Source organism: Canis aureus, chromosome 11 (assembly GCF_053574225.1).
Source record: "Canis aureus isolate CA01 chromosome 11, VMU_Caureus_v.1.0, whole genome shotgun sequence".
In the NCBI taxonomy this organism is placed as follows: domain Eukaryota; kingdom Metazoa; phylum Chordata; class Mammalia; order Carnivora; family Canidae; genus Canis; species Canis aureus.
The window spans coordinates 29,973,206-29,988,703 of record NC_135621.1 but is presented as its reverse complement, the minus strand read 5'-3'; the positions used below and the strand labels follow the sequence as shown (position 1 = coordinate 29,988,703).

Below are 15,498 nucleotides of genomic sequence, written 5' to 3'. Positions count from 1 at the left end.
CAGGGAGTTACCACTTCTGGGCTCTGACTCAAGCTCCCTCGCATCTCCCGTTCGCATGTACAAGGTGGGATCATCATGGAACCGGCCTCACCATCCGATTCCTTAAGACGAGACCCTGGGAACAGCACCCAGCACCTAGCACCTAGGAAGCACTCGTTGTGAGCCACCATCTGCCCCGCTGCCCCTCTGCCCCGCTGCTCCCAGGCAGCCCTCCTCAGCCCCCCTCTCTGCCGGGAGACCAGGAACCCCTCCACCTGCCCCCTCACAGGGGTTGAACTGGCCTGTACCCTGTCCACACCGCCTCCTTGCTCCACCAGGCTGTGAGCGGCTTCCTGGCCATCCCCACTTTTTGCACCCACTTTACCTGTCACTGCTCGGTTTCCCCTGCCAGGAACACCCTCTCTCTGCTGTTCCCTCTCCATCATCTCCACTAGCCACCTCCTCCAGGAAGCCCTCCCCAGATGCTCTATGTGGTGACCCCGAGTGGTGTACAGGCTTTGGGACGCAGGACAATCTGGGTTTTCTCCCTGCCTGTGACCTCAGGCAAGTTGCCCCACCTCTCTGAGCCTCAGGGCCTTGTAGAATGGATGAGTAAATGCCCAAGTCCCTGGCACACAGCAGGAAGGCAAGCAAACCCCGAGGCACACACCCCTTCCCCCATGAAGGGCCACCAGTCCTTCCTTGAATCCCCTCCATTGACCTCATAGGACCCAGTGCCACCCTGCTGAGCACCCTCACTGGAATCCTCTGGGGGGCCACGTTCCTGGGTTTTCTGTTGAGCTCGGGCCTGTGCAGGTGGGCACTTGCCGGAGGCCCCCAGGCCAGGCTGCCAGCCCCCCGGGGCAGGGTCAGAACTGAGGGCCGGCAGGGGTGGGGGTGCTGAGACTGTCCAGGCAGGGCAGGGGCAGGGGGGTGGGGAACACCAGCTGGGCCAGGGCACCCCCTTGGGCCCTTGGAGGCCCTGGCAGCTGCTCCCTCCCCACCCCCTCCCCTCCCACCTTCCTCCTCTTATTTCTCTTTGGAATCGCTCCTCCAAAAGTTCATTTTGAAAGAAATCGATTTCCAGGCTGCTTGGAGATGCAATTTGATTTTTCATTTTGAAGAAATGATGGTTAAGGAAAAGTTTGGAGACTTAATCACCGTGGAAGGCCATGGAAATAAAGAATTCCTCTGCCCTTGGCCAGAGGCTGCGGGGCCTGTGTGCAGTGCTCTCCACAACAGCGGAAAACAGGCATCCACAGGGAGGCACACATACCAACACCCCATGCACACACACGAGGCACACGCACACTTGTGTGCACACTGCACACTTAACACACGGCCCTCACCCCCGGGGGTCCTCGGCCACCTCTCTGCCTCTACTCCCCTAAACACCCAGGCATCCTGCGTGGGACCAACTTCACTGTCGTTATTTCTGGAAGGGGTGGACTTCCCAGCTATTCTCCATCCCTTGGATGTGAAGAGTAGGTAGGTGTCCACCGTCACACCACTCTGCTTCGTTCAGTCCACACGGGCTTCCCCTTGCCTGGCTGGACAAAGATCACAACCAAAACCACAGACATGACAACCCTTACCTCCCGCCCCTGAAGCCCAGCTGTACTCAACATCCACCTGCCAGTGGCCCCCCACAGACCCGGCAGCTCCTGGGCCTGGGCCAGGGCCTGCCGCCTCCATGTCATTGGTGAACACACTGAGCTCAGAGAGGGTAAGGGACTTACCCGATGCTGCACAGCTGGTAGGTGGCAATACACACACACACACACACACACACACACACGCAAGCTCGTCACCAGGCCTCCGACCTACCATTATCAATCCATTCTTTGGCATCTGGAAGATTTCTCTCTGAAGATGCAGATTTCCCTGGAAAAGGCATGATGGCTGATACTCTAAGGCAAAGAACTCCCTGAGCTCTCTAATAGTCAAATCCCCTTTACAACAACCTGACTCTGGGCTAGAGGGCCTGTACCTGCTTCCTCCAGGACTAGAGAGCTTACCTGCCTCTCCCATCCCCTGTGAAGGGCACAGCAGTGTGGTGGCCTAGAAAAGGCTAAGCCCTACCATCCGGGAGGCCAGGGGACAGATCCCGGCCCCGCCACGTAGCTGTCCTGGGCTTGGAGATGGGCCACTCTGCTTCTTGGGGCCTTGGTTCCTTACGATGGAGCCAGGGTCAGCAAAGGGCTATGCACGTGTGAGCACCAGGGACTCACCAACGGGTGGCCGGACAGCCCTGCCCTGGACTGCCCCAGCAGGGGCGGGCAGCACAGAGGTGCCAGCGCACGAGGCACAGCCTGGGGACAAACCGGGCCCTCGGCCCAGATTCCCTGTGCCTGCCCCAGTTTGGCAGACCGGCCTACTTCTGCTCGAGGATGCCTAGAGGTTCTGGAGAAGCTCCCTAGGGGCCCTGCCCATCTCCACCTCCGGCCTGAACCCCCTCCTAGACCCACACACCTGACTCCCAGCTTGGCACGGGGTAAGCCGGGCAGGGAAACCCCTTCATGGACCCTCCTCCCTCCCAGGTCCAGCCGATCCCTCGGTCCCTTCCCCCCTCCCTCATCCACCAGAGAATCACCTGGCACTTGACGGAGGGTGGGGGGGGTCACCAACGTGAGGCTCTGCACGAGAAAACATGTCAACCCGTGTGCCGTGCTTACATCTCCCTCTCACCACTGCCGACGTGCGCTGCTGGCTTTCTCCAGCCCGGAACATTCCAGACTCACCACCTTCAGGGTGTGATTATGCCCACAGAAGTTAAGGCTCAGCTTCTGAGTTTCTAAATAAAAGTCTGAAGCTTGTGTCTGCGCACAGCACAGAGAGGAAGAGATTCGCGCCCAGTCGGTGGGCACAGAGGAAGCCAGCGCTTCCTGAGATGGGGATCATCAGGATGGAGATCGGGATGGAGATCGGGATCCGGTGGGGGAGGACCGGCAGTTGGAAGCTAAATAGCCGTGGGCCTCCTGCCCGCACCCCCAGAGACCCTCTGTGGGTTCTGGGATCCCAGGGGGTAAGGAGGAGCCCCCAGCCCTGCCCCCCAGGGGCAGCAGCCAAGGGCAGCCCTGGTGGAGGGACAAGGCGCGGGGGGGGGGGGGGGGGGGTCAATGCCCACCTGCACACCCGACCTAGCCCGGGGCCCAGACACACCCGGAGAGAGGTGGAAGGGGAACCTGCCGCACCAGCCAAGGCCAAGTCCCTCTTTGGGCCACCTTTGCCTGGAAGGGGCCAAGTAGCAGCAACAGGGAGGGGGCAAGAAACAGATGATGTCTGGCCCCTGGAAACTCCACGCAAAGCTGAGGCCTGAGGGAGTTTGCTGCCAGCCCCCAGCGTGCCATTCAGTGGGCACCCAGTGACGGGTGGGTGGGTGGCCGGGACACAGTGACATCAGCCCAGTGGCCGAGCAAACAAAAGCTCACCACACACCCAGCCAGCGCTGCTGGGGAGCATCCCGAGAGGGATCTGGGTCACCTGGGGGCTGCAGGGCCTGGGCAGCCCCCCACCCTCCTATCTGTTCCCACCACCCGCCAGCCCCTCCCAGGGTTGCAGGCCCAGAGGGCTGAGGGTGTGACACCCAAGTCCCTGATCCTGTCATTAGCACTAATTACTCCAGTCACCCCTGGCAGCTGGCGGGGGCAGCTCTGGCACCCATGCCGGCCTCCTACCCCTCTGCCCACCTGTCAGAAGCCAACCATCCCTGCACCTCCCCAGGCCCTGGGAGGAGGCCAGGGCGGCTCCACCCCCCAGAGGCCTCTCCCTCTCCTCTGGGAGTCTCTCTCCCTCCTGGGGCCTCAGTCAGGAAACCTCTGCCCCTGTCTCTATGGCTCCTGCCTCCTGTCGGCTGCGTGACCCCAGGCAAGTTGCTGCCTCTCTCTGGGCGTTCCCTTAAACCAGGGGGTGGCCCTGACTGCCTTTCAGCTGCATCAACCTGCAAACCCTCCTCTCACAGGTCTGTGTCCACCTGCTTCCACCCCTTCTCCCCTTTACCCCCCTCTACTCCTGCCTCCTTCCTCCCTTTTCCCCACCCCTCCCTCCCTCTCTCCCCCTTTCCTTTCCCACTCCCGCTGCTCCCACCCCCCAGCAGCCTCCTCTCTCCCTGTCAATTAGACTGGCTCTGGCAGGATGCTCAGAGAACAGGCTAGGGCACCCAGCTGGAAAATTGGGTGTCGGCAGCTGCCTGGAATCCTAATGCCCCCAGCCCTGCCCTCCTCCTGCTCCTCCTCCTCCCTTACCTCTCCCAGCACAGGCAGGGCTGCTTGCTGGGGATGATCCCACTCCCCTGCTGCTCCCCCTCCTCTGAGGCCTGCAGACACCTTTCACTTCCCCTCAAGGGGAGCCGGCACCCGCCCCACTCCCCCACACCCCACCAAGTGCCCCCATCTCCTCCCTTGAGTTCTGGCTATCAGCAGAATCCAAAGCTTGGAGGAAAGAGCACTGGGCTACTAGTCCAGAGAGCAGCATCCCTGCCCAGCCCCCTCTGGGCCTCAGTTTACCCATCTATAAAAACGAGATTCCTCCTTGAAGCCCACCCATGTGGCCTCCACACCTTTCAAATTTCCGTCCAAAGCAACAGGCCGCCAGCTGTTCACTCCAAACCTGTCCTGGTGGCTGGTCTCATTATTTGTTTTGTTTTGTTTTTGTTTTTACTCTGAATGGTTTGGGGCCAAGCACAGAGTTTGGATCCCTGGGACCTACTCATGCATCTTTGCTCCTGCCTGGCTCCTGAACAGACAAGCGTTTCTGCACCTCCTGAGGCCCCCAGGCTCCCTGGCTCTGGGCTGGCAGTCAAGGGAGGGGCACTCAGGTTACCCAGCTCCCCCTCCCCCTCTTCCCCTCCCTCCACAGACAGCCCAGGAGGGGGCCTCTGACTGGAGCTGGAAGGAGCACTCTGCCCTCCCCCACATGCTCCCATCTGAAGCCAACCCCCATCTCAGCCTCCTGTGCGGGCTCCTGAGACCTCAGAGATGTTGGACCTTGGCACAGGTGGGGGACACGATGGTTCACCTAGCTCTGTGATTTTCTTTAGTAATTTTTTTTTAAGATTTTATTTATTTATTCATGAGAGACAAAGAGAGAGAGAGAGATGGAGACACAGGCAGAGGGAGAAGCAGGCTCCATGCAGGGAACCAAATGTGGGACTCGATCCGGGATCCCGGGGCCATGCCCTGGGCCGAAGGTAGATGCCCAACCACTGAGCCACCCAGGCATCCCTTCTTTAGTTAATATTACTTTTTGTAATGATTGTTTATTTACCCAGGTAATAACTAACCCCAGCAAGCAGTCTTTTAGTGTCCTCCCCAGAATGCACGTTCCCTCAGCAGGGAGGGCCTACACAGGATCCCAGGGGACCTCCCATCAGTCCAGACTCCAGCAGCCTTCAGAGGAGAATCCTTGTCAAGTTCCTACTGTGTGCTGTGTACATGCTGGGACTCTGGGGACATGGCAAGGAACCTGGCAGACAAATAGATCATTTCAATGTGAGTATAATGGGAGGAAATATAAGAGAGAGGGGATAGTGACTTGGAGCAGGGCCAGATTCAAGAGCTCTGGGAAGACACCCAGGGGAGGTGACACTGAGAAAGGGCCCAAATGACAAGAAGCCAACATGAAAAGGTTTGGAGCATGTCATTCTAGACGGCAGGAACAGCACATGCAAAGGCCCTGAGGCTGAAACATGTGGTTGTCTGAACAGTGGGTGCCCAGCGTGGCTTGGAGTGGAGGGTGGTCAAAGATCCAGCCCAAGCCAGATCATGTCTTGCCTGGGTTGACTCTAGAAATTATTGGCAATGCATTCTAAGCACATGCATTCTAAGGTTTTAAGCACGAGAGAAATGTGTTCTTTTGTTCATTTTAACTGATCTCGATACTCTGGCTGCTGGTATAACGTGGGTGCTTAGGGATGGGGTGGCGAGAACAGAAGCTGGGCATGTGTCTCTGTGCAGTGAAGAGACACTGGTGGCGCTGGTGGCAGAGGGCAGCATGGAGAGAAGGGGTTTTGGCACACAGAGGGTCACGGTGGGGGGGGGGGTTCCATCCTTGACAGCGGGAAGCACTTGCCCAGGACTCTCTGCCCCTTTCACATTTCCTTTGCACAAACACGCCCCCCATCTACTCGGTACCTTAGTTCTCTGTAATTCCTTCTTCCCTCCGAAGTTTTCCGCCTCCTCTTGCATCCAGCCTTCTCAGCTTTGTCAGTTCTGCAACTGCCCTGGTGGGGGACGGAGGGGAGGCAGAGGGGTGCTCAGGCCCTGGGGGGAGGAGCAGCAGCCCCCCACCCCCACCCCGGGGGAGTCTAGTCCAATAGCAGCACTTGGAAAAGACAACCAGGCCTTTCACTCTGCAAAGGTTGACCTCCAGCTGTTCTTTCTCCTGGACCTTATTATGCCAAGGGCGTCTGTGACCTCGTCCGCCTTGAGTCAATTCAGAGAGTCCCCGTTCTATTACCTGAACCTGGATGATGTCAGGGTCCAGGAAAGGACACAGCCCTGGAAGTGAGGGTAAAAGGCAAGCCGCACAATGGGGAGAGATAGTCGCCAACAGGACTCCGTTACAAATCAAAGAGAGAAAAGGAGATGACCTAAGAGCAGAGTGGACCAGCGACCTGAATGAGTGTTTCATAAAAGGGGATGGTCAGGTCCCCGGGGGTGAGCACGGGCTTAGCTTCATTATCAGGGAAACGCAAAATTGAAATCACACTGATTGCCAACGTCCACGCCCACCAGAGGAACTAAAATGAAATAGCTAGAGCGTGTGGAGGGCCGGCAACCAGGACTTGCACACACGGCTGGCGGACGTGGAAATGGGCACCAGCACTTGGGACGCCCTCTGGTCATAAAGCTGGATGTATACGCACCCTCTGGCCGAATGGTTTCTGCCCAGGTGGGAACCTGTCAGGAATGGGCCCACCTGCCCACCGAAAGACCTGTGAGAGCACGTTTGTACCAGCTTTATTCCTCATGGTACCAAACTGGGAACAACCCCCATGTCCGTCAACAGGAGAAGGGATGAATAAATTGTGATACATTTCACAGCCGTGAGTACGCGCGACGTCACCCTCAGCAGGAGCCAATCTGGGGCACCCGGGTGGCTCAGAGGTTGAGCATCTGCCTTCAGCTCAGGTCATGATCCCAGCCGGGGTCCTGGGATCAAGTCCCGCATCGGCCTCCCTGCAGGGAGCCTGCTTCTCCCTCTGCCTGTGTCTCTGCCTCTCTCTGTGTCTCTCATGAATAAATTTTTAAAAATCTTTAAAGAAAAACAGGAGCAAATCTCACAGACATAGTGCTGAGGGAAGGAAGCCAGACAGAGGACTACAACTACATACTGCATGATTCCATCTGTAGGACGTTCACACGGGTCCTACAGGTTAGGAGTCAGGAGAGCCCTGATCCTGGCAGGGCAGCCAGAGAAGGGAAGGGGACAGGGCAGGGGCGGGGAGGGGGGACTCATGGAGGGCTGGTCACCTACCGTGTCTTCCTCTGGAGGGCTGCGTCATGAGTGTGTTCACTTTCTGAAAAATGTCACATTTTGATCCGTGTACTTTCTGTGCACATATATGGTAACTTCAAATATATCAACTTTAAAAGAATAAAGCATTGCAGAAATATTTAGATGGAGAAGTAATATGCACTCCTTACCCCCATGACTTTGGGGTGGGAGCTTCCATTTCTTTTTCTATGCAACTGTGTAGTTTAGTTGGATTTAAAACACACGTGTGCGCGTGCAGGACTCTATCATATCCTATCAGGTTGCTGTTTTCCATATAAGACAGAGGCTGTCAACCCTGGCACTACTGACATTTGGGGCGGGATAACTCCTTGTTGAGGACTGTCTTCTGCACCGGAGGGCGTACAGTAGCATCCCTGGCCTCTACCTACCTGCCAGCCTTGTTCCTCCCAATACCCTCGATAAGAAGTGTCTCCAGGCAGAGCAAAAAGTTCCCCGGGAGTACAGTTGCCAGAAAAAACACAGGACGTCCGTCCAGTTAACATGCTCCATCTCCGAGATTTTTTTACTTTAAAAAAAAATTATCTATTGTTTGTCTGAAATTCAAATTTAACTGGTTGCCCTGCATTTCTATTTGCTTAGTCTGGCAATTGACCTCGGGGACAGACATCATTCAGGTTGAGGACCAACGGCACCTCTTGTGGCTGGGCCCCTTTCGGGACACGAGGTCCCCTCTCACTCTCTGCAGTGGCTCTGCTATAATCCGCAGCAGACAGGCCCTGATTCGTTAGACTCTCCCTTCCGATGGACCTTTTGCTTGTCGTCCATCTGGAGGTTTCTGCTGAGGAGAGCTAAAGGGCTCAGTCCCACGTGGACCAGCAACACATTCCCAGGGTGGCTCAGCAGGAAACATGTAGTGACTCAGGTCCCTGGTGCGGGGGCAGCCCCTTCCCTCTTTCTGCTGGCTCCCTAGCTCCTTGCAGGTGTCACCCCAAGCCAGCTGTGTCCCCAGGCCTCCCCCAGAACCACCCCTGTTGACTTTTCCTGATGTTTCATTGGCAGGGACTGGTCTTGTGCACACACCTGACCACTGACTGTGGCTGTGGTCCCCCTTAGACCAATCAGGAGCACCCATGGTGGTGGCCGGGGGTCTCATTCCTGTTGTGGAGAGGGCATGGATATGGTTGGCGAGGACGTGGGGGGTTGGTGTTGGCAGCCAACACCACTCGGCTCATTCTGAATTTGCCCTGTTGCTGCTAATGCTCCTGTCCACCCGGAGTAGCAAGCAAAGGGATCTTCCAAATCAGATAGTGGGCACCGCGCTCCTGCCTCCCCCCACCCAGCCCTTCAGTACACCCCTCTGCTCTCAGACAGTGGAGACTCTCTAGCTCAGGCCTGCTTTCCATCTCCCAGCCAGCTCTTGTGCCTCCCCCTGTGGCTTCCTTGCTCCTCCTCAAACAAGTCTACCCTTAATCTGCCTCAGGGCCTTTGCATCTGCTTGTTCCCCCCTGGATCAGTGTCCAGGGCTCCTTCTCACCAGTCAGATCCCCACTCAGACATCATCCTGGCTACAGGATGGAACCCCATCAAATGCAGCCTTGTCTTCCCACCTCGGATCTCCTCTCCTGTTGTTGCCAGAAGCCAAATCACCTTCCATACCTGGATTGATCAACTGTCTCTTCCCACTTGGATGTCAGCTCTTTGAGGGCAGGACCTCAAGGTCATGGTAACTGCTGTGTCCTTGGGGCCTCCTGGGAGCAGTCCCTGACAATGGGAAGTTCTCTAGTCCCTTGGCTGAACCAAGCAGGAGAGGCCACGCCTCCATATTGCAGGTGAGTTGAGGCGAGGCCCTTACCCACAGCTGCCAGATCCAAACACTCTGAAAACCAAGGCCCTTTTCTTTACCGATTTGGCAACAAACCTGACCCTCATTGATGGGAGGCTACTTAAAGTCTTGGTTTCTCTGTATGGATGCAGCTTGCTGAAGACACACTGTGTTTCATAGGGGGTGAGGGCATCTGGGGCTGGGCTCCCCCAAAAGCAGAGCCAGAGATAGGACTTGGGTGCAGGTGGCTTATTTGGAGGGTGATGCCAGGAAGCAGGAGGCGGGGACTGGGGGAGAGTGAGAGGAACCTGGAAAAGCCAAAACAAGAGTCACTGCAGAGGGCCAGGGGGCGAGGAGCAGGGAGGTGGAGCCCTCTGGGACCTCCTGCGGAAGGATTGAAGGCAGCCGTGCACTTACCCACCTGCCCCTGGGCCCTCTCCACCAAGGGGGCCCCCACGGGAGCACACACTCCCCCAAGACCTCCCAGCTGCACTTGAGGGGGGCCACTGTCTGCAGGAGGCTGAAGCCAAGAGGGGGCTGAAGGTCCCCAGGAGGCCGCAGCACAAAGCTCCCCCAGACCCTGTGCAGCAGTGACACAGAATGGGGCATGTGCACCAAATCCCTAAAATCTGGAATACATCTGGCCCCAAAGGCTTTGGGTTCCTAGGGCCGATTGCCAGGTTCGAGGGGACCTGTTGAAAAGAGTCTCATATGTACTTTTGAAGTTTTGATAGGGCCCAGAGCCCTCTGAAACAGCTGTCTACACTTTATACACTCTATACTCCCTCTGACCAAGTGTGACCACAGCCCCTCTGCCCCTGCACATGAGCACAGGGTGGCAGCTCGGTGGTAACAGGAGAGGCACACCTTTGCACGCGTGCCCTGTACCGGGCACTGCTCTCAGAATTTATTTCTCGCAAAGACTCAACAGATTCACGTTGGTTTTCCCCCATTTTTTTTTTCAAATGAAGACACACCCAAAAAAGGCACAAGGCACTGATATGACATATTTGATCCACATTTCCACAGCTGGTCAGTCCAGGGCAGGAGTCCAGCCCAGGTGGGATATTAACCACGGTGCTATGCTGTCTCTGGTGGTACAACAATCTTTTCATTCTTGCTAATCTCGTGAATAAAAAATGAGAGTTACTGGTCTTAGTTTGCATTTTTATCAGAATTAGCCATAGGTACAAAGAACAGAGAACTAAGCCAGAAGCGTGTTGCTCTAAAATCTTGAGGTTGGCAGGCTGGAGCTGGCGTGATAGTTCTACTCCATGGTGGCATCACCTGACTCTTTCTCTTGTTACTTTGCTGCATATGATCTCTGTCGCCAAGATCTCACAGTCTGAGGGGGCTGCTGAGGCGCCGACCATTACATCTTGTCTTCCTGCCAACAGCAGAAATGAAGGATAAAGGGGAAGGAGACAAAGAGTACCTACCAGCTGTCTTGTTAAGGGGGTTCCGGGAATCTGCTACTTCTCACTGGCCAGAACTCGGGCACATGGCCTCACCTCGACGCCAGGCTAGGGAGTGTCTTTTTTCTAGACAACCACATGGCCGGACAAAACTCAGGGGTTCTGCTCCTCTGGAAGAAGGGAAGGTGGATATAGGAGGACTGCTAGTGAGCTCTGACACACTGGGAGGTTTCTTGGCCATTTTTGTTTTACCGCCTAAGAACCATCCTTCCAGCACTCTCGTTTTCCTACTGCATCTGTTACCCTAGTTTCAGTTATGCTTCATACGGGGGACTCACTACTTACCAAAACAGTCTGTGACAACAACGCCCGGCCCTGAGGATTTGTGTCAAAATCGACGCCAGACCAAATGCTGGCTTCCTTTCCTCCGAGCCAGGGGGTCCGGGATGCTGGAGGGCCTCGCGGTCCCCTGGAGTGCTAGGAGCTCAGGAGCCGGGCTCCTTGAAAGGCAGGGAGGGCCTGGGCCTTTGTGCTTCCACCAAGTTCCCCAAGTGAGAGGGAGGCCCCCTGACAGTCGAGGGTGCCCCAAGCTGTCAGCACAACTCACTCTACTGTCATTCGCTCCCTCGCCCGCTCATGGCCGGTCCTGGCCCTCAGCAGCCCTGCGCACGCACATCCTTGCATCCTCCAAACACCAGTGAGGCCTCCCGTGAGCCTTCGCTTTGCCGGCCCATAGCCTGTTCTCTCACCTGCCCTTTGAATGAGGAAGATTCCCAGACCCTTCCAAGTGGTATCATTCTCTGCAGATGGACCACAGTAGGTCACGCTCCGTCCTGGAGCAGTCACGGCAGAGTAACCACAGTCTCCCCAGGTGGGGTCCAGGCAGGACAGAAGAGCACAGAGCCTTCCCCTCCCCCAGCCTGGACCCTGTGCTTCTGTTAACGTGGCCCATGGTTGCCATCGGCCCTAGAGGCAGCTCTGTCCCTCTGTGAGCTGACACGGAGCCCAAACTGAGCACAGTGTCCAGGAAGAGGAGTTACACGTGGATGGTGTAGGTCTGCATACGCTACAAGGAGCCCCAAGCCCCCTACTCTGGCGAGTTCCAATGAAAGAGACGTCATCTCACAAGAAGTCAGGGGCAGGCAGGTCCAGGCCTAGGGGTCCCTTGGCTCCGCCATTTCTTCAAATACAGAATTTGTTCTCTTTCCATTTGGCCTTCCCAGTGTGTCACCTTGGCTTGCAGGGAGGAGCCTCATGGCCACAAGGTTGCCGTGGTTCCAGGTATCTGCATCCCAATTAGACCCAACAGGGTATCCACAGGAGGACTGGGCCCTGCCCCCTGAAAGCCCACCTGCAGGTGTCCCTTCCCTGGTGGGAGCCAGGTCCCATGGCCATTCCTAAACCAATCACTGGCAAGGGGGGTAGGACCACCACAGTTGACTTAGCCCAATCCAGCCTGGCCCCGGGCTAGGGACCAGGCCCTGTCCAACGCTGTGTGTCAGTGGGGTTGGGGCAAGGGGAGGACTCTCATGAACAAAAGGAGGATTCTTTATGGGTAGGAAGAAGGGAGAAATGGAGGTCCAGCAGGAAACCCCCCACAGAGAGAACAGCATGCCTGGGTGAAGAAACTTCTCAGCCTGGCTAAGAACCTTCTCGGCCTGGCTAAGGGAAGCAGGGGGGCCTCTTTCAGCAGATGAGGGCACAATCAGATGCATGACCACCACAGTTCCTCTGGCAGCTGCAAGGGGAGGGCCTGAGGCTCAGGACAGAGGTAGGGAGCCCAGTTTGGAGGCTGCTGCAAGGGCCCAGGTGAAGGGCAATGTGGCTTGGCCAACGTGGAGGGTATGGTCAACTTCAAGATGGGCCCTTGGGGGAAAGTGTGTGGCCCACACTGCAGCACCCCATGTGGGAGTGAGGAGACAGCTCAGTAAAGACCACCTGATGTTGACTAGGGTGGCTGAGTGGTGCCACTTATGCAGAAGCAGGAGGCCTGGTTGGCGGGGAAGGGACACCAGGGGTGTCTGAGCAGGATGTGTAGCTGAAGAGTCACCAACATATGGATGGTATCTGAAGCCCTGGGGCCCCAGAGAGCGCACTCAGTAGAGAATCAATGAGCAGGCACTTTTGGTGCACGCATGTGTTTCTCTGGCTATTGCAGGGACCCAAGAGAGAGACGGAGGCCTGGGGTCAGGCCCCATTGGAGAGGGGTGACTCTAGGAACACTGAAGATACAATCTGTAGGACTTCACCATCCAACCAGGGGCAGGGAGAGAAGGAGAGGAAGGAGCTGGGTGGTGGGAGGTCCCCTGGCCAGGCAGCCAGCCGCCAGCACCCACCTTCCCATGCCCCCAGCACAGCCTTTTTCTTTTTATCCCACCCCCAGCCTCTCTGCCTCCCCAGCTCCCAACACCTTCTCTGGGGCCTGTTTCTTTGAGCCAAAGCGTGTGCTTCCATCACTGCATCACACCCTCCTGCTCTCGGCTGACATTCCTGGGCGGCTTCACTGGGCCGGGCCCTGTAGGACTGCTTCTCCCAAGTCTCAGTGCTCAGGTCACCATACTCCCTTTCCTTCCTTTCCAGGCTCACCTTCCTTTCCAGGCTCTGGTGGTCACTTCTGCCCTTGGCTGACAGCCTGGCCTGGGATGAGTCATCATCCACTGATGGGTGGTCGGGGCAGCCAGGCCTGAGGCAGGGGCATGAGCTGTGTGAGTCTGGCCTTGCCTATATTAATTAGTGTTTGCTGAGCCTCGGTCCCCTGGTCTATACACAGAGGATAAGAATAGCACCGTGTCTCTCATGAGCATGCTGCAAAGATCTAATGACCTGATGCCCACCTCATGGCACTATTGCGAGGTTTAAATGGTTAGCATCATGTGCAAACACAGTGCCAACACATAGAAGGTGCTTTGTCCCTGAGGTGAGCTCCTTCAGGGCAGGAGCCATGGACCACTCACCCCCTACTCCAGCAAAGCAGCCAACAGCAGGCCTGGCACTGTGACAGCTCAGGGACTTATGTGGGGATTGGTTGGCAACTGTTAAAGGAACACTGGTGAGGCGATGTCACATCCAAAGTCAGAATGGTCCTTAGGCCAGAAAGGGCTGGGAAGGGGGGTACCCGTGGACCAAAACTGGGGAGGGGGGAATGCCAGGAGCAGAGCAACAGCAGCAACACCAGAGAAGTGGAGGGAGGGAGTGTGGGAGCAGTTCCTAGGCATGAGACAAATGAACAGATTAAAGAGAGGCCTCTGAAAAGGATCGCCATGAATCCTACATGCAATCCTGATGTCCTTCGAGAGAGCCAGGGAAGAGCAGCGTCCCCTTCCCTTGCTATTCGATGGCTGGACTGGGCTTTTTGGAACGGCATCCGCTGCAGAGACCAAGCCACATGAGGCCCCACTAGGTACTAGGGTTACATTCTGCCTTTAATCCTCATCTAGAGGATGTGAAGGGAACTTTAGAGACAGTGAAGGGGATAGTGGCATCCAGGCAGCCCCCCACCCCTGGGCGTCCATCGCCACTGTTCCACCCCAGCCTCTCTTGGCTTCCAAGGGACGAGGCCGTGTCTCCTTTAAGTTTTTCCACGGCAGATGCCAGCCAGGACGGTGCCCCAGATGGCACATAGGGCAAGGCTCGTGGGTGGACCCTCAGGGTCAGGACAATAGCACCAACGCTAACTGCCTGTTTGACCTCCCCTTACCCCCACACCTCACCCCCTCAGGAGCCAGCTCCATCATCCCTCTTCCCCTGGGAGACAAAATCCACCCCCCGCCTCCCAACTCTGGGCCCAAGCTGGGCCATCTTCACTTCCATCCCCGCCCCGCCTCACACGGTCATTCCCTCCTCTGTGACCGACTTTCGAGCCCACCTGCTCCTGCCCAGACACAAAAAAGCAAAACCATTTCCTTGTCTGACACCATTTATAGAGACTTTTCCTGCACAGTGGGCCCGTGCCGCACCATCTGCCACCCTGGTGGGCTCCATGAGCCCTGAGCTCAGGCCCGCCCCTGGTGCTTGCAAAGCCTGGGCCAGAGCACAGAGGGAAGCTCACATACTGTCATCTAAATATTTGACAGTTATAAATCAAGCTAACAAACTGTGAGGACATCCTCCTGCTTTGACGCAAATACACCTTCCTAATGACCTATGACAGATTTGAATTTCAAATTCTTGAGACTTCTGAGTGTGGTGGCCCTGAGAGCCCTTTTTCCTGGCCCAAAGCACAACCCTCCCCCCCTTTCCCTTCTCACCCTCAGCACTAGCCCACAATTTAAGGGAGCTCTTGCAGATGCCTGTAATCCTCCAACCCACACCTCCAAGCTCTGTCCACACACCACAGGCCCGCAGCTACCCTTGGCCATTCCTCCTACTGGCGAGGGGGGGGCGTCACATGGGCAGCACAGTCCACTCTTGAGAGGACAGAACCTGGCAGCAGGTCTAGGGCCAGCTAGGCAGACAATGTCAGGATCCCAGGTATTCTGAGCAGGGTCTAGAAGCCATGAGGCCCCGGGCATGCACCCGTCGGCCCTGCAGACTTGTTGCCCCTTGAGGGGGAGCTGGGGGCTAGAGGGCTAGAGCACACCCTCTGATGTGCACAGCCCGAGCTAGAGCCCCTCTTGACCCTGGACCCCTCTGCCTCCTCCCCTTCCCATCTCTGGGGCCTAGTCAAAACATCCTAAGATCTGACCTCCATCCTCCCAGGTCATGCCATGCTCCCTATGACCTGAGAAGGTTCTCCCCAACCCCTATTTTCTGGACTTCTTCTCAACTTGAAACATAGGATCCATAACAGAGAGCCCAGCAGTAACCAGGATCTTAACAGCAAGA

The 15,498-nt window shown here is 56.6% G+C and overlaps 1 long non-coding RNA gene across 1 annotated transcript; it reads right to left on the bottom strand.

Moving 5' to 3' along the window:
- Positions 1 to 1,071: 1,071 nt before the first annotated feature.
- LOC144323767 (uncharacterized) lies at positions 1,072 to 14,386 on the bottom strand. The gene is made up of 7 exons (XR_013389122.1): positions 7,866 to 14,386; positions 7,456 to 7,565; positions 6,111 to 6,199; positions 5,261 to 5,442; positions 2,573 to 2,773; positions 1,807 to 1,863; positions 1,072 to 1,529 (listed from the first exon to the last, which is right to left on the bottom strand). It is a non-coding gene; the product is annotated as an uncharacterized LOC144323767 (long non-coding RNA).
- Between the last annotated feature and the right edge of the window lie 1,112 nt (positions 14,387 to 15,498).